The sequence below is a fragment of the Carcharodon carcharias genome, chromosome 5 (assembly GCF_017639515.1).
Source record: "Carcharodon carcharias isolate sCarCar2 chromosome 5, sCarCar2.pri, whole genome shotgun sequence".
Classification (NCBI taxonomy): domain Eukaryota; kingdom Metazoa; phylum Chordata; class Chondrichthyes; order Lamniformes; family Lamnidae; genus Carcharodon; species Carcharodon carcharias.
Window position 1 is genome coordinate 108375086 of NC_054471.1, and position 22601 is coordinate 108397686.

Consider the following 22601-nt stretch of genomic DNA (forward strand, 5'->3'; position numbering starts at 1 on the left):
GGCCAGACCCCTAATTGTTGGTAAGATTTGGTTAGGGACCAATAATATTTTGTTTAAAGTAGTCAAAGTTTGAGATTCAAGACACTTGCTCAGTGAACAAAGCCATAAGATAAAAACAAAAAAACTGTAGATGCTGGAAATCCAAAACAAAAACAGAATTACCTGGAAAAACTCAGCAGGTCTAGCAGCATCGGCGGAGAAGAAAAGAGTTGACGTTTCGAGTCCTCATGACCCTTCGACAGAACTAGGTGAATCCAAGGAAGGGGTGAAATATAAGCTGGTTTAAGGTGGTGGTGGGGGAGGGGGGTGTTGGGTGGGGGGAGAGAAGTGGAGGGGGGTGCTGTGGTTGTAGGGACAAACAAGCAGTGATAGAAGCAGATCATCAAAAGATGTCACAGACAGCAGAACAAAAGAACACATAGGTGTCGAAGTTGATGATATTATCTAAACGAATGCACTAATTAAGAATGGATGGTAGGGCACTCAAGGTATAGCTCTAGTGGGGGTGGGAGAGCATAAAAGATTTAAAAATATTTAAAAATAATGAAAATAGGTGGGAAAAAGAAAAATCTATATAATTTATTGGAAAAAAACAAAAGGAAGGGGGAAGAAACAGAAAGGGGGTGGGGATGGAGGAGGGAGGTCAAGACCCAAAGTTGTTGAATTCAATATTCAGTCCGGAAGGCTGTAAAGTGCCTAGTCGGAAGATGAGGTGTTGTTCCTCCAGTTTGCCTTGGGCTTCACTGGAACAATGCAGCAGGCCAAGGACAGACTTGTGGGCAAGAGAGCAGGGTGGAGTGTTAAAATGGCAAGTGACAGGGAGGTTTAGGTCATTCTTGCGGACAGACTGCAGGTGTTCTGCAAAGCGGTTGCCCAGTTTACGTTTGGTCTCTCCAATGTAGAGGAGACCGCATTGGGAGCAACAAATGCAGTAGACTAAGTTGGGGGAAATGCAATTTAAATGTTGCTTCACTTGAAAGGAGTGTTTGGGCCCTTGGACGGTGAGGAGCGAGGAAGTGAAGGGGCAGATGTTACATCTTTTGCATGGGCATGGGGTGGTGCCATAGGAGGGGGTTGAGGAGTAGGGGGTGATGGAGGAGTGGACCAGGGTTTCCTGGAGGGAACGATTCCTACGGAATGCCGACAGTGGGGGTGAAGGGAAGATGTGTTTGGTGATGGCATCATGCTGGAGTTGGTGGAAATGGCGGAGGATGATCCTTTGAATGCGGAGGCTGGTGGGGTGATAAGTGAGGACAAGGGGGACCCTATCATGTTTCTGGGAGGGAGGAGAAGGCGTGAGGGTAGATGCGCGGGAGATGGGCCGGACACGGTCCAGGTGGCCCTGTCAACGACCGTGGGTGGAAAACCTCGGTTAAGGAAGAAGGAGGACATGTCAGAGGAACTGTTTTTGAATGTAGCATCATTGGAACAGATGCGATGGAGGCGAAGGAATTGAGAGAATGGGATGGAGTCCTTACAGGAAGCGGAGTGTGAGGAGCTGTAGTCAAGGTAGCTGTGGGAGTTGGTAGGCTTGTAATGGATATTGGTGGACAGTCTATCACCAGAGATTGAGACAGCGAGGTCAAGGAAGGGAAGGGAAGTATCAGAGATGGACCACGTGAAAATGATGGAGGGGTGGAGATTGGAAGCAAAATTAATAAATTTTTCCAAGTCCCGATGAGAGCACGAAGCAGCACCGAAGTAATTATCGATGTACCGGAGAAAGAGTTGTGGAAGGGGCCCGGAGTAGGACTGGAACAAGGAATGTTCCACATACCCCATAAAGAGATAGGCATAGCTGGGGCCCATGCGGGTACCCATAGCCACACCTTTTATTTGGAGGAAGTGAGAGGAATTGAAGGAGAAATTGTTCAGCGTGAGAACAAGTTCAGCCAGACGGAGGAGAGTAGTGGTGGATGGGGATTGTTCAGGCCTCTGTTCGAGGAAGAAGCTAAGGGCCCTCAGACCATCCTGGTGGGGGATGGAGGTGTAGAGGGATTGGACGTCCATGGTGAAGAGGAAGCAGTTGGGGCCAGGGAACTGGAAATTGTTGATGTGACGTAAGGTGTCAGAGGAATCATGGATGTAGGTGGGAAGGGACTGGACAAGGGGAGAGAGAAGGGAGTCAAGATAACGAGAAATGAGTTCTGTGGGGCAGGAGCAAGCTGACACGATCGGTCTACCGGGACAGTTCTGTTTGTGGATTCTGGGTAGGAGGTAGAAGCGGGCCGTCCGAGGTTGGGCGACTATCAGGTTGGAAGCTGTGGGAGGAAGATCCCCAGAGGAGATGAAGTCAGTGACAGTCCTGGAAACAATGGCTTGATGTTCAGTGGTGGGGTCATGGTCCAGGGAGGGATAGGAGGAAGTGTCTGCGAGTTGACGCTCAGCCTCTGTGAGGTAGAGGTCAGTGCGCCAGACAACAGCAGCACCACCCTTGTCAGTGGGTTTGATGACGATGTCAGGGCTGGACCTGAGAGAATGGAGTGCAGTAAGTTCAGCGAGTGAGAGATTAGAATGGGTGAGAGGAGCAGAGAAATTGAGAGGACTAATGTCGTGCCGACAGTTCTCAATGAAAAGATCAAGAGAAAGTAAGAATCCAAAGGGAGAGGTCCAGGTGGAGGGAGAATATTGGAGGTGGGTGAAAGGATCCGTTGAACGGGGAGAGGACTCCTGCCCAAAGAAGTGAGCCCGGAGACGACGGCGGAAGAAGAGTTCAGCATCGTGCCGAGCCCGAAATTCATTAAGGTGAGGGCGTAGGGGTATGAAACTAAGTCCTTTGCTGAGCACTGAACGTTCAGCATCGGAGAGGGGAAGGTCAGGGGGTATAGTGAATACACGGCTGGGGCTGGGATTGGAAGATGGTGTGGGGACGGAGGGACAGGCAGGGGTGGAGGGTCCTAGATGGGTGTTGGTGTCGATGAGTTGTTGGAGCTTGCGTTCCTTAGCACTTGAGAGAAAGAGAAAAAGTTTCTTGTTGAGGCGTCGGATGAGCCGAAGAATAAAATGAAACTGGGGGCACGTGCAGCTTTGAAAAAGGGTACGGCGGTGCTGCTGGAGGGAGAGGTCGAGTGTGTTCATATGGCGGCGCATGGCACTGAGTGTGGATCTCAGGATACGACGGGAACAGCAGTCCGAGAAACATTTTATGTCCCGGAGATACCTGTAATCCTAGCTGGGTTCGAAACATGAGGGGTGGAATTTCAGTTGAAATCCACGTGGGGTAATTCGGAGTCGGAGACAGTCACTGAAAAAGGAGATATGACTGTGAAAGCGGGTTTTAGTAAACACCTTGTCAAGCACCAGGAGAGAAATGGAAAGCAATGAAGGTGAACAAGGCAAAAGAGAGATACGGAAATCTTGTCGCAGAGACGAACAGAACTTCTTCAAGGAGGTAGACATTTCTTGAAGAGCAGTGGCAGTCAATTAAACACAGAGATAAAAACAAAAAAACTGTGGATGCTGGAAATCCAAAACAAAAACAGAATTACCTGGAAAAACTCAGCAGGTCTGGCAGCATCGGCGGAAAGCCATAAGATACCCTACCTAGGCTGTGAACAAACAAAAATAAACTTTACTGTACAAGTTCAGAAACATGAAACTATTTTACAACACCTACCTTATACTCTAATGTTCAGGATTAATATGATGTACGTGTAAATTAATAGCCAAACTGTGGTCAAATGCTACGCTCTGCACAATAAATACCTAATGCAACCAAAAGAGAGTCCACAGATTTCTCAATAACCCACCCAGACGTCAGTAACACTGCGTGAGTCAACCAATCTCACTGAAACTCTGGGCAGAATTTTCTGCCTGTTAGGCGGACGGGCCCGACCCAGTCTCTGGCGGGCCAGGAGCCGATCCCTTCCGGAGAAGCGGGCCCCACCACCATTTTATATGGGTAGGCCAATTAAGGCTCGCCCAGCATGACGTCCGGCGGGAAGCACTAGGCGCTCCCTGTGCAGGCGGGGGGGGGATTTCCCAAAAGCGAGAGTGTGCTCTTTCGCGCACACTCACGAAAGAGATCATATCTCCCTGGGGCTAAGTGCTGCCTCAGGAGATCACTTACACTATGAAAAATAGAAAAAAAAAAATCCTTAACATGTCCCCCTCATGTGACAGCTGGGACATGTTCATAATTTACATGATAACTTTGAACTCTTTCTTGGACTCGAACTCAAGTTCTGTCGAAGGGACATGAGGACTCAAAACGTCAACTCTTTTCTTCTCCGCTGATGCTGCCAGACCTGCTGAGTTTTTCCAGGTAATTCTGTTTTTGTTTTGGATTTCCAGCATCCGCAGTTTTTTTGTTTTTACCTCATTCCTGCCGCTGGATGAGGATTCATGATTTGTCTATTTGCCACCGGGGCTCCTGGCCTGTATAATTGACCCTGTCAATGGCTTCAATTGGCCATTGACAGGTCGGCGGATGCTGATTTTGCTGCAGGTCTGCTTTCCTGCAAATTTAAATGGGCTAGGATGACGTCGGGGGTTCTGCCCAACATCATCCTGCGTCATTTTGCGTGTCAGTGAGTGGGCCCCAGCCCCTGCTCGCCGACGGCAAAGTTCTGCCCTCCATCTCCCTTTCACGAGGGATTCCAGTCTTCAACTTCAAAGATCTAACCTCAGAATTATCTCCAAAAGTCACTCCAACTGGGGTGGCCTCAACAACAGCCCACCTTGCAGAGTTTCATTCTCATCTCCCGAGATCCCATTCCCCTGGATTCCTGAATATGCACTCCAGCACCAGTTCAAAAAAAAAACACAGCTTAGCTCTTCGGCTGTGCCGAATAGATCACTACTGCTTCAAAGGAGCATCTTTGCCCGAACGGCCTGCAGCACGGAGTCACCAACCCTTGGATGCCCTCTTCACAAAGCCTGCTACCTGCAGTTTTTTTCCTGTTTGTAGCCTTTTTTGCCAGCTCCTCTCTTTTTAACTGAATTTGGATCCCTTCCTGTCCCTGACCCTTCTTGGGACCTCTCTCTATCCCTTCTCCCATGGGACCTCTCCCTATCCCCTCTCCCTGTCCACTACCTGGGACTCTTCTTCTTGATGCCACTCCACTCCAGACCTGGGTTTTCGTGTCATTTTCCTCCTTGCACAGGCGCGCTGAGCGCACAAAATGTGAAAATGTAAAATTGTGCATGTAATTTATTCTTTAATGGGATGTGAGTGTCTCTGGCAAGCATTTGTTGTCCATCCCTAATTGCCCATGAGCACATGATTTCAGAGGCAGTTAAGAGTGAACCACATCGCTGAGAGTCTGGAGTCACATGTTGGCTAGACCAGGTAAGGACGGCAAATTTCCTTCCCTAAAGGATATTAATGAACCAGATAGGTTTTTACAACAGTTGGCAATGGCTTCATGGTCACCATTACTGAGATTAGTTTTTAAATTCCAGATTATTAATTGAATTTAAATTCCACCAGCTGTCATGGTGGCATTTGAACATTTGTCACCAGAACATTAGTCTGGGCCTCTGGGTTACCAGTCAAGTGACATTATCTCTCTGTCACCATCTTGCCTGCTCCCAATCTGCAAGTGCACAAACTCTCCAAGGTCTGTCAGAAGTTGAAGTTAGTGACCTCCACACCAAGGTAAGTTTGATTTTCATACCAATTCCTGTAGCATTAGGAGTGATTCTGGTGTAGGTGGGGCCTGTTCATGCTGAACAGGTTGCAACCGAATAGAGTCAGGGTCAGTATCTTAGTGGTGAGGTTTGCTAACACTGTCAGGAACGGATTAAGCTAGCTTGGCAGGTGGCTGGGAACCGGAACTTAGGTTCAGAAGGAAGAGAAGGAAAAATAAAAGTAGAAGGCAGAAATTAAATGACAATGGAAGGCTGAGGAAACTAAGTCTAGCCATTGAGTTGTTTAGTGATACATATCAATGCAGGAAGTCTAGCGAATAAGGTTGATGAGTTGAGGGCGCAGATAAACACTTGGAAGTATGACATTGTTATCACTGAAATATGGCTTGAAGGACAGAAAATGCAGTTCAAAATTCATGGTTACTGGTTTTCAGATGAGATAGAGAGGAGGGTAAAAAGGAAGGTGTTTGCAATATCAATTAAAGAGATAATCATAGCAGTGAGGATGTATGATGAATTAGAAGGAATAAAGCCATTTAAGTTGAAATGAAGACGAAGAAAATAAACTTTCACATTGTCGGGAGTGTACTTTTGATCCCAAATAGTCAGACGGAGATAGAATATCAAATATGCAGGCTGAGAAATGCAAAAAAACAATGTGGCAGTGAGAGTTGTTTAGTTGCAGTGAATGAAGCTGGGCAGGTGGAAGGGCTATCAGTTGGGGAGAACTTGGGTGATCATAATTCAGTTAGAATTAGGGAATTATGGGAAAGGATGAAGCTAGAACCAAATAAAAGTAGCCATTTGGGGAAAAGCCAATTTGCTGAAGCTTTAGCTAAAGTAGAATGAAAATAGTTACTTGAAGATAAATCAGTGTTATATAAAGAGGGATCAGAACAAGTATGTTCCCACTTACCTTAAATCTGAAGTGCTACAGGGATTGAGCAGGTTCCTTCTGTGCCGTAAATGACTCTGTGACCCTTTTCAGGTCATGTTTATGCTCCACACAAGCCTCCTCTCATTCTCTACCTCACTTAGACTATTACATTCAAGGAATATGTTGTTGCTTCCCTATTCTTTATTTCAAAATGCGCCAACTCACACTTAGCTACATTGAAATTAATTTGCCAATTTGACACCCACTCTGCAAGTTTATTAATGTTGTTTTGTAATTTATCACAGTCCCTTCCATTTGTTTTACTCTTGTCAGATCATTAATTTACGAAGATAAATGTCAATAACTACTTGCATACATTGTTATAAGGAGCTATGTTCCCAGAGAAAACACTGTCTTTGGGAATAAGGAACTGGGGAGAGCACATTAAGTTCCCTGACATAATGGATGTTGGGTCACTTGAACCGATCTAGGGCTGAGATTTATAGTTAATTTGTTAGTTGAGTGTATAAATGGAGATGGAGAGAAGATGGGGAAATGGAGTTGGAGTACAGGTCAGCCATGTGCAAGAGAGACTGAGAGTCATAGCATTCTGAACAAGTTGTAATTTGTGAAATTGAGGAGATGGGTTAGTAGTTGAGCATGCCTGATAGGTTTAAGAATATTTTACAGAAGGAACCGTACCTTTGTGTTTGGGGAATTTCTGCTCGTAACATGAGAGTTGGTTGAACTCTTGGATCTTTTGGACGATGTTGTAAATGAAGTAGGTTGGGGGCTTGGAGGTGTGGTTAGTTACGTTTAGTAGAATATCATTGACATCTGGGGACAGTTTGTGTTTGCTTCCTTCAGCTACTTTGTGAATGTCGAAGCTTACTCTGATGTTTGCTACCAGTTGCTTTATGGCAGAACCTCCTTTGGAGGGGAAATGCAGGGAAGCTGAGGCCATTGCTACTCTCTGAAACTAAGGTTGGAGGGCAGAATTTCAGTTGAAACACCTGTGTTCAAATCCTTCCTTAACCTTCCCCTTCCCTGTCTGTAATCTCTTCAAACCCTCCAAGAACTCGGCGCTGCTCCAGTTTTGGTCGCTTGTGCATCTCTGATATTAATCACTGCACGTTTGTGCCTTCAGCTGCTTGGACCTCAGGATCTGGAATTCCTCCATAAACTTCTCTCCTCCTTTAATTCACTCCTTAGCTCTACCTCTCTGACCCAGCTCTCAGTCACTTGTCCTAACATCCCCTGAATTTGTTTGGTATGAAATTTTGATTATGCTCTTGTGAAGTGCCTTGAGACATTTTACTTTGTTAAAGATGCTAAATAAATGCAAGTTGTTAATCAATTTTACATAGTCCTTTTAAAAAAAAATGTTGCCATTCATGAATATGTATTCCCTTTTTTCTTATTTCCTTAGTGGATTATCTTTTGGCATGTATTTTAAACTTGACCTCTCGGCCGTGGGCATCTATTCCTCAAATTATTCCAACTGCACATGTGCCTGAGAAAATTATCAGCTGAAGTTTCATTAAAAAGGGAAGCATCTGCTTTGGCTCTAGAGTGCTGGAGCATTACATATCTATGGTAGCTTTAAAAAAAACCCTTTTCAGTAACAACTTTGCAATGTGCTTTAGTACACCAAGTAGAAAAATGTAAAATTTTGATGTAATCTTACGATTTTCCTCTCCTTGCAGGTCTTGTGCAATTGCTGCTACCACATATCATGAGGTTGTAATGATTTGTGCCACCAACTTCTCTGTGACTAAGACCAACATTGCTTTGACATCGGGCAGTAGGAGGTGAAGTTTGAGCAGTGCAAGTGTGATTTCAGATCTTCAGCAAGTGGGTAAGACCCTGTAAGTAGCTGAAACCATGGGAAATGTGTACTGGAACAGCTGATCTAAACGACCAACATTCTTCTTCCTTGCTCATGTAGCCTGGGGAGCCACAGGAAAGTTCCCTGAAACATGATTTGTAAAGTCTTACTTTATCTTTTGCACAAAAAGTATGCACTAATGAGCATTGATGTTTAATTATTTTCTGTCAAATGAATTCAGCAATATCTTGGGAGTCAAACTGAGATACATCATCTGAATTCAGTTTGTTCAGGTTTCTTTCTCTATTGAATCAAAAATTAGGAAGTTGTTCATTTTTGTACTCAGCTGTGAAACAAATAGTTTGAATCATTTCCTGTACCATTACACCATTGTAATTGTTTCACAACAGTCACCAGGAATAAATTCAAAAGACCCAGTGCACCCCTTTTGGTTTATGAATAGGTTGAAATAGCGCAGTATGGTTAATTTACGTCTTGCTCTGTCAGCGAATATCATGTTCAATATGCTCCACATAAGAACCTATTCTAGGCTTTTGGTAGAGATCAATAATAAAAACAGCTTGTATTTATATGCCACCCTTAATTTTTTTTTTATTCACTCACAGGATGTGGGCATCTCTGGCTGGGCCATCATTTATTGCCCATCCCTAGATGCCCTTGAGGTGTGATAAGCTGCTTTCTTGAATTGTTGCAGTCCATGTGGTGTAGGTACACCCATGGTGCTGTTAGGAAGGGAGTTCCAGGATTTTGACCCTGTCACAGTGAAGGAATAGCAATATATTTTCAAGTCACGACGGCAAGTGACTTGGAGGGGAGCTTCCACGTGGTGGTGAACCCATCTATCTGCTGCTCTTGTCCTTCCAGATGGTAGTGGTTGAGGGTTAGGGAGGTGCTGTCTAAGGAGCCTTGGTGAATTCCTGCAGTGCATCTTATAGATGGTACACACTGCTGCTACTGTGCGTCGGTGTGGAGGGACTGAATGTTTAAGATTGTGGATGGGGTGCAATTCAAGTGAGCTGCTTTGTCCTGAATGGTGTCAAGCTTCTTGAGTGTTGTGGGAGCTGCACTCCTCCAGGCAGGTGGAGAGTATTCCATCGCACTCCTAACTTGTACCTTGTAGATGGTGGACAGATGTTCAATAAAATATTACATGTTAGCAAAATTAAAGCCAAAGGCAGTTAAAGAGATGGTGGCAGTGTGAATACAAAATTGGCAATGAGACAGAAAGTGGAGAGCAGTGACGAACTGTTATTTTCCAGACTGGAAAGAAGTATATGGCGGTATTGCCCTGGGATCACTATTAGAATCACTGCTTTTTCTGATATATATTAATTACCTGAACTTGGTTATATAGGGCATAATACTAAAATTTGCAAGTGGCATCGAGCTTGGAAATGTGTACGGAGTACGGAGGATAGTAGCAGACTTCAGGGGGGTATAGACTGGTGAAACAGGCAGATAGACACACAACAGATGAAATTTAATGTGAGAGTTGTGAAATTATGCATTTTGGGAGGAATCGTGAGGAGAAACTATAAATACTAAATAGTGTACTTTTGGGATACAAGAGCAAAGAAACCTGGGTGTTCACATAAGACTTTGAAGCTGGCAAGACAAAGTTCATATGGCTGTTAAGGGATCCTTGGCTTTATAAATAGAGGTACAGAGTACGAAAGCAAGGAAGTTATTCTAAACCTTTATAAGTCACTAGTTAGGCCTCAGAATCTTAATGGTACAGAAGGAGGCCATTTGGCCCATTATGTCTGAACCAGCTCTCCAAATGAGCATTATGACCTAGTGCCACTGCCCTGCCTTTTCTCCGTACCTGTTTCTATTCAAGCGCCTCGATTGAACTTGCCTCCACTACACTTCCAGGCATTGCATTCCAGACCTGAACCACTTGTGTGAAGAAATTTTTTTTTACTTAACACTTGCTTCTTTTGCAAATCACTTTAAATCTGTGCTACCTTGTCTTTGATCCTTTTACGAGTGGGAATAACTTCTCCCTATCTACTCTGTCTAGCCCCTTCATGATCTTGAACATCTCTGTCAAATAGAGTCATAGAGGTCTACACCACAGAAATCTCCTCCCTCCCTCCAAGGAGAATAGCCCCAACCTCTCCAATCTATCCTCATAGCTGAAATTTCTCATCCTGGGAATCATTCTCGTAAACATCTTCTGCACTCCCTCCAATGTGTTCTCATCCTTCCTATAATATGGTGTCCAGAACTGTACATAATATTCCAGCTGAGGTCTAATATTCAGCATAACCTCCCTGCCCTTGCACTCTTGGCCCTATTAATAAAGCCCAGGATACTATATGCTTTATTAACTGCTCTCTCCACCTGTCCTGCCACCTTCAATGACCTATGCACATATACACCCAAGTCTTTCTGCTCCTGCACCCCCTTTAAAATTTCACCCCTTATTTTATATTGTCCGTCTATGTTCTTCCTACCAAAATACATCACCTCTCACTTCTCCACAGTGAACTTCATTTGCCACCTCTCTGCCCACTCCACCAACTTGTCTATGTCCTCTTGAAGTTCCACACTATCCTCCTCGCAGTTCACAACGCTCCCAAGCTTCGTATCATCTGCAAACCTTGAAATTGTCCCCTGCCCACCAAGACCTAGATCATTAATATATATCAGGAAAAGCAAGGGTCCCAATACCAACCCCTAGGGAACTCCACTACAAACCTTTCTCCAGTCCAAAATATATACATTGACCATTACTCTCTGCTTCCTATTTTTCAGCCAATTTTGTATCCACGCTGCTACTGTCCCTTTTATTCCATGAGCGAAAGCTTTTCTCACAAGTCTGTTGTGTGTCAAATACCTTTTCAAAGTCCATGTACGCCACATCAAGAGCATTACCCTCATCGAGCTTTTTTGTTACCTCTTCAAAAAAGTCCAAGTTAGTTAATCACAATTTATCCATTAGAAATCCATGCTGGCTCTTCCTTATCAACCCATATTTTTCCATGTGACTACTAATTCTGTCCCAAATAATTGTTTCTAGAATCTTGCCTGCCACTGAAGTTAAACTGACTGGCCTTTAATTGCTGGGCTTATCCATACAATCTTTTTTTGAACAAGGGCGTAATGTTTGCAATTCTCCAGTCCTCTGGCACCACCTCAGAGTGTAGGGAAGACTGAAAAATTATGGCCAGTGCCCCTGCAATTTCTACTCTCACTTCCTTCAATATTGTTGGATGCATCTCATTTGGACCTGGTGCCTTGTCAACTTTAATCACTGACAGTCTATTCAACACTTCCTCTTTATCAATTTTGAACCCTTCTAGTGATAGAGTTTCCTCGTCCTCATCATGTCCTGATTAGCATAAGACCAGAAGACATAGGACGTCTCTCCTACTAATGGAAACATCTTCCCCACTTCCACTCTTTCCAGGCCTTTCAGTGTTCTGTAAGTTTCAATCAGATCCCCCCTCATCCTTCTAAACTCCATCGAGTATAGACTCAAAGTCCTCAAACGTTCCTCATATATTTTAAGCCTTTCATTCCTGGGATCATTCTCGTAAACCTCCTCTGGACCCTCTCCATGGCCAGCACATCCTTCCTCCTTGGTAAAGAAGGATGCAAAGTATTCATTTAATACCTCAGCCATAGCCCCTTCGTCCATGTGTAAATTCCCTTTTAGGTCCCTGATCGGTCCTATTTTTCCTTTTACCACCCTTTTACTATTTATATGCCTCAGACTTTGGGATTCCCCTTTATGTTGGCTGCCAGTCTTTTCTCTCAATCCCTCTTTGCTTCTCTACTATGCTTTTTCACCTCCCCTCTGAACCTCCTGTATTCCTCTTGATTCTCAGTTGTATTTTCTACCTGACAGCTGTCATAAGCGTACTTTTTCTTCTTTAACTTAATTTCAATCTTGTTTTTGATCCAAGGAGCTCTGGATTTGTTTGTCCTACCTTTCCTTTTCGATGGAATATACCTTGACTGTGCCCGAACCAATTCTTTTTTGAAGGTAGCCCATTGTTCAGCTACAGTTTTTCCTGCCAGTCTTTCATTCCAGTCTATTTGGCCCAGCTCCGCTCTTGCCCCCATCAAAGTTGGCACTCGCCCAGTTAATTATTCTTACTCTGGGTTGCCTATCATCCTTTTCTATCATCATCCTAAAGCATATAATACAATGATTGCTGTCTCCTAAATGTTCTCCCCACTGACACTTGATCTACTTGGCCCACCTCATTTCCAAGAGCCGGGTCCAACTATGTGTCTCTTCTTGTTGGACTGGACACATACTGCTGTAGAAAATTCTCCTGAGCGCAATCTAGGAACTTTTGCCCCCTCTGCCTTTTACGCTGTCATTGCCCCAGTCTACACTTGGGTAATTAAAGTCCCCCATTATAACTACTCTATAATGCCTGCATGCTGGAGCACTGTGTCCAGTTCAAGGCGCCACCACTTTAGGAAAGATGTCAAGACCTTGGAAAAGATGCTGAGGAGGTTTACCAAAATTGTACCAGTGATGAGGGTCTTCAGATATGTGGAGAAGGTGGGATTATTTTTTTTTCATGCAGAGAAGGTTAAGGTTGGTATGAAAGATGTGTTCAAAATATTAAATGGCTTTGATGGTGTAAATAAGCAGAAACTGTTTCCACTAACAGAAAGATTAGTAACCAGGGAAAACAAATTTAAAGAAATTAACAAAAGACCAGAGGCAAGATGAGAATTTCTTTTAGGCAGCGAGTTGCATTTTCAAAAAAAAAGTGTGATACCATCACAAAAACCCCATTTAAGATTGTGAAGGTTGATATATGTACAAATACCACCTGGTTTTCTCTGAACAATTATTTAGGATTCTCTTTGTTTTTCAGTCCGACTATAATCATTATACTTAGCTGATGAAAGCAAACACTTGTTGCGCTGGCTTAATGTTTGTGCAGGCTTTTAATTTTTATTAGTGTAACCAAACTTTCAATTATGGCTGTCTTGGTTGCATTCTTAATGCCTATTAAAGTGCATTACACAAGTTAGTGTTGTAGAAAGATTTTATTCACTCTAGAAGTTTTGAGTGGAGAACAGATATAAGGTTCGGAGTTCAGGTATAAAAGTCCACTTGTGTTAAAGTGTGCATGTTGCAATGTCCAATCTAATGTATAAAGTCAAATTGAATAATGTTATTGTGCTTAAGGTGAAACCTATTGAAGCAGAAACCTTAAACCAGAAGAAATATCTTTGCATGGATTGATTTTTTTTTACTCATTCATGGGATGTAGGCTAGGCCAACATTATGGCAAACCTGTATGTTACATTGCGAGAACATTTCCTTTGAAAGCACCTGAAAATTGACATTTCCAGCAGTTTCCCTTTGCTGCATGCAAATTGTGAAGACTTAGTGCTTTCACTTGGGGTAACAGTCATTTCAGTTAGGTGTTTGGTAGTACAGAAATTGCGTATTGCAGAAAAAAGAGACGTCAAAGCTTTTCGCCTTGCATTTATCAGGACACTTCGCAAGAATACCAATATAAGGCGAAAACAACAATTTATACTGTATGAAGATTGGTTGGCAAGTGGACTCTGATTGGTAAAGGTGTTGCCATGAAGAATGCACCAATGATGGTGACTGGTGGTTAATTGCCAAGCGTGGTTTGAAATTTAAACCAGGCAGCTTGACCCTGATTGGTCAAGGCATTGCCCTGAGGAATGAATCAGCGAATGGCTGTCACTTATTTTATTCAGCTTAAACACGTGCAATGTCTGTACATGTTCTTTCTGTCTGCAAAGATCAGGGCCCTGTGTATTAATTTACAAGCTTCCAGTACACGCAAATGCACCACGCTGCGAGTCCAACTGAAATTCTTAAATTGGTTGTCAGCATAATTCTTCGCACACTCGGGATTATTTAGCAAATGTTGTCCAATCAGGGAATCGCATCTAATATTGGACACTGTTTTGAGTTTTGTAAGCATGGTTGGGTACGTTCTGTACTTTGCCTGTTGTGAGCAGCGGCTGGGACATGCTGTTTGATATAATCCGCTAGCCTTTGGGACATATGGCCTACATACTTAGCATCACACTGGCATTGAAATTCATATACTACAAAACTCATAGGCAGAACGTCTTTAAGGCTTGACAGCAGCATCATATTAGTGTTGAATACCATTCGTATTGTTGCTGCATTGTAGCGGCATTTAACATCTAGCTCAACATTTTGAGATACCTTGCCCTTCCAGGGTAATCTGAGGTAGACTGGGCATTTTTCAGGGCAGAAACTGATGGCCTTAGGTCCATTCATGAACTTGCGTGATATACAGCGTGAAATGGGCTGATCAAGGTCGCTATTATCCTGCAGGATGCCTTTGATGCGCCCTATTTCAGCAATAAGCTTGCATGGTGAGCAAAGGACTTGGGACCTATTTACAAGGTTGGTGCTAAGACCAATCTTATAGCGTGTGGAGCTGTAAGAATCCAATACGTGTACAGACCAGTGATGAAAAGCTTGTGGAGATCATGGTAGAGAATCCCCAGGCAGATTTCTCAAGTAGTACGTAATGGAAGGGAAGTTCATTTGACTACTCCATTTCAAAGGTGAATTTGAGAACAGGATGGAGCCCATTAAAATGTGCAAGGAAGTTATTACATGCAGCTGCAAAATTAAATATAGCAAACGTATCATCGACATATCAGAAATATGCAAGGGTTAGGAGGTTAGGTGTCATCCCTTCGAAGACACGTTTCTCATGGAACCCAATTAAGATACACAGTGAAGGACTCCTTCACATTTGTCAAGTCCATACAGGACTTGCATATCGATAGCAATGCTGTGTCCATGTGCTCATTTGATATTGCTAGCCTATTCACCAATGTTCCACTTAAGGAAGCCATAGATATTTGCGCTGCAATACTATATCATGACGATCTAGACCTGCCACCATTGCGTGAATCTGTGTTGATTGAACTTATGAACTTGGCAACTCGCGCAATTGAGTTCAGTTTCAATGACACCATGTATGCCCACATAGATGAACTTATGAACTCGGCAACTCGTGCGATTGAGTTCAGTTTCAATGACACCATGTATGCCCACATTGATGGTGTTGCCATGGGATCTCCTCTTGGCCCAGTTCTCGCAAACATCTTTGGTGGGCTCCATGAGAAACATGTCTTCAGTGGAATGACATCTAACCTCTTACCCTTGCATACTTCCAATATGTGGATGATATGTTTGCTATATTTAAATCCACAGTTGCATGTAATAATTTCCTTACATGTCTTAATGGGCTCCATCCTGCGCTCAAATTCACCTTTGTAATGGAGCAGTCAAATGAACTTGCCTTTCTCGACATACTGGTTGAGAAATCTTCCAGGGGATTTTCTACCATGGTCTACTGTAAGCCTACCTTCACTGATCAATATAAGCATTGGGATTCTTACAGCTCCACATGCTATAAGATTGGTCTTCTTGGCAAGGTTGTAAAGAGGGCCTGAACCATTTGCTCATTATGCAAGCTTAATACTGAAATAGGGCACATCAAAGGCATCCTGCAGGATAATGGCGACCCTGATCAGATCATTTCACGCTGTATATCACTCAAACTCATGAACGGGCCTAAGACCATCACATTCGGCCCTGAAAAGTGTCCAGTGTCACCTTGGACCTTCCAGGGTAATGTATGTCTAAAATTTGAGCAACAGGTGAAGCTAGGTGTTTCATGCTGCTTCTATGCAGTAGTAAGATGTGTGGTATTTGCCACTAATAGAATGCTGCTGTCAAGCCAAAAAACATTCTGCCTATCACACAAATGAGCATTGTAGTATATGAATTTCAGTGCCAGTGTAGTGCTAGGCATGTAGCTGTACACGCCAAAGACTGGCAGATTGTAACAAGCAGCATGTCCCAGCCACTTTGCAATGGGTAGATCGTACCCAACCAACCCATGCTTGCAAAACTCAAAACACAGTGTCCAGAATTAGATGTGATTCCGTGATTGGACAACATTTGCTAAATAATCCTCAGTGTGCCAAGAATTATACTGACAACCAATTTAAGACTGTCAGTGAGGCTCACAGTGTCACGTGTTTGTGTGTACTGGAAGCTACATATATTAATACACAGGGCCCTGTTCTTTGCAGACAGAAAGAACATGTACACGCATTGAACCTGTTTCAGCTAAACAAAATAAGTGACACCTATTTGCTGGCTCATTCTTCAGGGCAATACCTTGACCAATCGGGGTCAAGCTGTCTGTTTTAAATTTCAAACAATGCTTTACAGTTAACTGTCATCACCATCACTGGTGCATTCTCAATGGCAACATCTCTACCAATCAGAGTCCACTTGCCAACCCATCAGCACTCTTACCACATAGAGTATAAATTGTTGTTTTCCCCTTATATTGGTATTCTTGTGGTGTCCTGATGAGTGCAAAATGAAAAGCTTCGACATGTCTCTATTTTTAGCAATACCTATTTCAGTTACTTAATTTCCTGCGTGTGAAGATGATCAGACTTCAGCAAAGTGTGCTGATTGCCATAACGTGTGGTTTTCTTAGGATGTAAGACACTATTTGTCAGACCCAAAGTGGAAATATTGCGTGCTTGTTAATGGTTTATCGTCCTTTTTGTGATACCACCTTGTTGTGAATAAAAGTACCAGTGTTTGTTTGAATTAATATCTGCCAATGAACCTCTTTCAGCAAAACTTTTGACATTACCAAAGGCAGCTTCATCTGTTATGGTCTTGTCAACTGAAAGTGATAAAATTTCATAAATACAAGGTATAATGTTTATTTCCCCCCCCAACTAACTGATAAGTTAACCTGTCATGCCTGTAAATTAATACGACACGAATGATTCTGTCAAGGCTGCTCCATTGTAAAATCATCAATGTCCTGTGCATGTTGATTGAAATAATGCCTCTTAGCTGCAATATTCACTTTTGGAGTTGTACCATTGTAGGTGTCAGTGCACCCTAGTGGGTAGCACTTTTACCTCCTGAGTTAGAAGATTCTGGGTTCAAGTCCCATTCCAGAGACTTGAACACATAATCAAGACTGCCCCTTCAATGGATTTTTGAGTGAGTGTTGCAATGTTGGAGGCATTGCTTTTAAGATAACAAATTCAAGGCTCTGTCTGCACTCTAGGATGGATCTGTAATGTATAAATGTCTCACACCTATTGTGTTGGAAGATTTTTGACCTCTTTGACTGTTCATAGTTGGGAATAAAAGCAGTATGCCAGACACTAAATAAAAGCCTATCTTTTGCAACGTAGAATCACTTAGACAAAAAGGTCTCAAAAAGGGCAGGCTCAAAAAATCAGGTGAGGTTGGTTTATTGAAGTCAAACAAGATAAAGATAGTGTAACATATTCATTTTTATTACACAAAGATGAGTTGTATTGATGGAAATGAGTGAACTTTATTCACTGGAATAAAGCACTTTGAATAAAGCCTCGCCTCATCTAATATTAACTCTGAAACCTTTGAAGAGGTTGAAGAAATACGCTTGCAAAATACATGGGGATTTTATCCAGGTCACAAAATGATGCTACTGTCATAACCCTTGGTTATGTATTTGTGCCAATAGATATATAAAAGTGTGAATTATGTCCTGTAAAAGTAGAGCACGTAATGCTCAAGGGATCTACTGATATCACTGATTCTGAAAAAGTATCTGTGCCAAACCTAAACTGTTAACAGCTTTCTTCTGCCATTGAGGAGGAAAAGCATATGATGAGAGGAAAAACGACAGTATCTCTCATTCATACGTTGCTGGCTTTTTTCCTCTTTTTTTCCCACTTTCTCTTTCTCACCTTTGTTTGTAAATCTTCCTCTTGCTCACCTACATTCCTTTCACTTGGTTTGAGTCTTGTTATTAAAGTTCCATGCATGCACTAACTGTGGTCTCGGCCGGTATGTGTGCCTGCCTTGGGCAGATGTGTTTTCTGTTGGGGTGAACTGGAGCTCTGACCTGAACCAATACTAACACATCTAAAAGTGACTGCAGAATATTTAAAAAAAAAAATTTATACGACAACTAAGACACAGAGGTAATAAGCATAAGAGAAACTCTGGGCTGGATTTTAAAAGACACCATAAATACCTGGAAAATCTCAGCAGGTCTGGCAGCATCTGCGGAGTGGAACACAGCTAACGTTTCGAGTCTGAATGATCCTTCCACAGAACTAAGTAAAAATAGAAGAGAGGTGAAATATGGAGGAGTGGACCAGGGTGTCCTGGAGGGAACGATCCCTGTGTGTGTAGATGTGTTTGGTGGTGGCATCATGCTGGAGTTGGTGGAAATGGCAGAGGATGATCCTTTGAATGAGGAGGCTAGTAGTGTGATAAGTGAGGACAAGGGGGACCCTATCATGTTTCTGGGAGGGAGGAGAAGTGTGAGGGCGGATGCGCGGGAGATGGGCCGGACACGGTTGAGGGCCCTGTCAACCACCATGGGTGGAAAACCACGGTTAAGGAAGAAGGAGGACATGTCAGAGGAACAGTTTTTGAAAGTAGCATCATCAGAACAGATGTGACAGAGGCGAAGGAACTGAGAGAATGGGATGGAGCCCTTACAGGAAGCAGGGCGTGAGGAGCTGTAGTCGAGGTAGCTGTGGGAGTCGGTAGGCTTGTAATGGATATTGGTGGACAGTCTATCACCAGAAATTGAGACAGGCCAAGGAAGGGAAGGGAAGTGTCAGAGATGGACCACGTGAAAATGATGGAGGGGTGGAGATTGGAAGCAAAATTAATAAATTTTTCCAGGACCCGACGAGAGCATGAAGCAGCACCAAAGTAATCATCGATGTATCGGAGAAAGAGCCCTCCCACAACTCTTTGATTACTTCGGTGCTGCTTCATGCTCTCGTCTGGACCTGGAAAAATTTTTATTAATTTTGCTTCCAATCTCCACCCCTCCATCATTTTCACATGGTACATCTCTGACACTTCCCTTCCCTTCCTTGATGTGTCTCTCAATTTTTGGTGATAGACTGTCAACCAATATCCATTACAAGCCTACTGACTCCCACAGCTACCTCGACTACAGCTCCTCACACCCCACTTCCTGTAAGGACTCCATCCCATTCTCTCAGTTCCTTCGCCTCCGTCGCAACTGTTCTGATGATGTCACTTTCAAAAACAGTTCCTCTGACATGTCCTCCTTCTTCCTTAACCGAGATTTTCCACCCACGGTGGTTGACAGGACCCTCAACCGTGTCTGGCCCATCTCCTGCGCATCCGCCCTCACACCACCTTCTCCCTCCCCGAAACACGATAGGGTCCCCCTTGTCCTCACCTTATCACCCCACCAGCCTCCGCATTCAAAGGATCATCCTCTGCCATTTCTGCCAGCTCCAGCATGATGCCACCACCAAACACATCTTCCCTTCAGCCCCCCCTGCGGCATTCCGCAGGGACTGTTCCCTCTGGGACACCCTGGTCCACTCCTCCATCACTCCCTACACCTCATCCCCCTCCCACGGCACCTTCCCATGCAACCGCAGAAGGTGCAACACCTGTCCCTTTACTTACCCCTCTCCTCACCGTCCAAGGGCCCAAATACTCCTTTCAAGTGAAGCAGCATTTCACTTGCACTTCCCTCAATTTAATTTACTGCATTCGTTGCTCCCAATGAGGTTTCCTCTACATTGGAGAGATCACAACGCAGACTGGGTGACCGCTTTGCGGAACACCTTCAATCTGTCCGCAAGCATTACCCAGACCTCCCTGCCACTTGCCATTTCAACACTCCACCCTGCTCTCATGCCCGCATATCCGTCCTTGGCTTGCTGCATTGTTCCAGTGAAGCTCAACGCAAACTGGGGGAACAACACCTCATCTTCTGACTAGGCACTTTACAGCCTTCCGTTCTGAATATTGAGTTCAACAATTTTAGATCATGAACTCTCTCCTCCATCCCCACCCCCTTTCCGATTTCCCCCTCCCCTTTTTCCCCCAATAATTTATATAGATTTTTCTTTTCGTACCTACTTCCAATATTTTTAAATGTATTTCCATCCATTGTTTTATCCCAACCGTTTAGCCTTTTTTGATTCCTTCACCCCACCCCAACTAGGGCTATCTATACCTTGCTTGTCCTGCTTTCTACCCTTAAATAGCATATTCCTCAGATAGTATCAATACCTTCAACAACTCTTTGTCCTTTTGTCTGTGACATCTTTTGGTTATCTCCACCTATCACTGGCCCTCTATCCAGCTCTACTTGTCTGCCCCCCCCCCCCCCCCCCCCCCCCCCCCCCCCCTTAAACCAGCTTATATTTCACCTCTCTTCTATTTTTACTTAGTTCTGTTGAAGGGACTCGAAATGTTAACTGTGTTCCTCTCCACAGATGCTGCCAGACCTGCTGAGTTTTTACAGGTATTTTTGTTTTTGTTTTGGATTTCCAGCATCTGTAGTTTTTTTGCTTTTATTTTAAAGGAAACCATGCCTGGCTAAAAAGTTGGGGATAACCTGCCATGATTCCCTTCGGCTATCCATAGCAATGTATTGCTGGGAGTGGTGTTAATCGCCTTAAGATGAGAGTTCCACACCTTTCTTGGGAGGAAACCCTGCCTTGTGAGCTGCTAGCCAATCAGATAGGCTGGCAGCTCTAGTCCCAGCAGCGTTGTCAGGAGCACAGTGCTGATGAGCCTGGACTCTTGGGCAAGTCTGGGGTTAGGGGCTGCGGCAGGATGATGTCGTGGTGCTGGGTTCAAGAGGCCAGGTTGGAGGGTAAAAGTGGAAGGATGCCTCCAATGTTCGCACCCTTGCCTGACTCCAGCCCATGCAGTGTTTCTGCATGGCACGGGCCTCCCCAGCCATGGATAAAATACCAGCAGGAGCGGAATGAGGCTTTAAGTGGCCATTAGTTGGCTTGTTAATGGCCTCATTAGATCCAAGGGTGGGTGGGCTGACTGACATCTCACCTGTCTCTCTCCCCCCACCATGGTAAAATTTTAAATAAGTCAGATGGACAGGAAAGATACCCGCTAGAGTACCTGTGACCCCTGCCTTCAATCCTGCCAGTCGGGGTGCATAAAACCTAGCCCACTGTGTCTGGACAAGATTGGGGGCAGGCACTCAAGCTGGAGTGAGTGCATGGTTTTTAATATGCAAGGTAACACAAACTTTTTAAAGAAGTTCCATGTATGCTTTCAGTAGTTGTCCTTCTCCATGCTTTGCATTGACTGCAACAGGAAGTGGCGAGCAAACCTATAATGTCGTTAGCTCCCTATCAGTTGTATCAGTCATCTGGATTGCTTGCCTCTTTTATGTATATTTTCCATCCACAGTGGGGAAGGATCAGAAACTATACTTGACGACAAGAACCCAACATTATAGGGATTTCCAGGGCTGCCCTGAACTACACAAGAAAATGCCTCCAGTTTACTGCATCATAGGTAAAAAGCACCATGGATTTCTATTGTGAATTATTTTGTCGCAATTGCCTGGTATACTTCGGTTGGAAAAGGCAGATTGGTTGGGGGGGCGTGGGTGGTGTTGGTGGGTGGGAAGGGATGGGGATGTTCTCCAAAGCTAATGCATGGAACTAAGATTTAACATATGGTAGGCTTTAAAAAGCTAAGAGTAATATTTATTTTGACAGTTTGGCTAAATTTCAATTAGGAATTCGTAATTTAGCCTTTCAGATACCAGCTTCTGCACATAGGTTCCATATGTTTAGACTTTGTTTAGTATTACATAATAACCTGCTTATTGATGGGTAATTGATTAAATAATTTTGGGTCTCTCTTTACCTCTCCTATCCTCATGAAGTTTTGTTATTTTTCACCATGTTATGTTGTATAATGATAAGTTGTTTGTCTGAAGGATAGTTTGTACTATTCATTTTAATGACGTAATATAAATGGGTCATCTGTTACTGCAACGGCCCTCTGTCCTATCCATCAATGTCCGGGTATGCAATGTTAAAAAGGACAGTTTGTCTGCAGTGAAGTCTTTTTTCTCCATAAAATGCTCCAGGATAAAGCAATAAAGAAGACCATCATATGATAAACATTCTTATATATTCTTGCCAGTTGAGAAAACCCACTCAAATTGAAAACCCTACAATTTTTTTAAAAGGTAGAACTGTAGGATCAAGCTTTCCCCGATATTTTCCTTCGCTTACAACAGACTGCCTGTCCTGCTGGAGAGTTCTGATCTTTGCGTTCATTTTGAGCAAAGAGGCTTGCAGTGGAATTTTCCATGCCCACTGGCGTCGGGTGTGTTCAGTGGCATGAGTGGACAATATGGTGAGAAGGCCAAAAATCGGTTTCATGACATCATGAAACCAGTTTGCGATCGT

The 22601-nt window shown here is 43.7% G+C and overlaps 1 protein-coding gene across 2 annotated transcripts in view; it reads left to right on the top strand.

Moving 5' to 3' along the window:
• The window catches only part of LOC121277854 (signal-induced proliferation-associated 1-like protein 2), a 647580-nt gene that overhangs the window by 89136 nt on the left and 535843 nt on the right, over window positions 1–22601 (top strand). The window contains exon 2 of one of the 2 annotated variants that reach the window (XM_041187562.1): window positions 8176–8337. The gene's annotated coding sequence lies outside the window, so the exon portion shown is untranslated. The remainder of the gene's footprint in view (window positions 1–8175; window positions 8338–22601) is intronic. The other variant, XM_041187563.1, reaches the window with a different exon arrangement.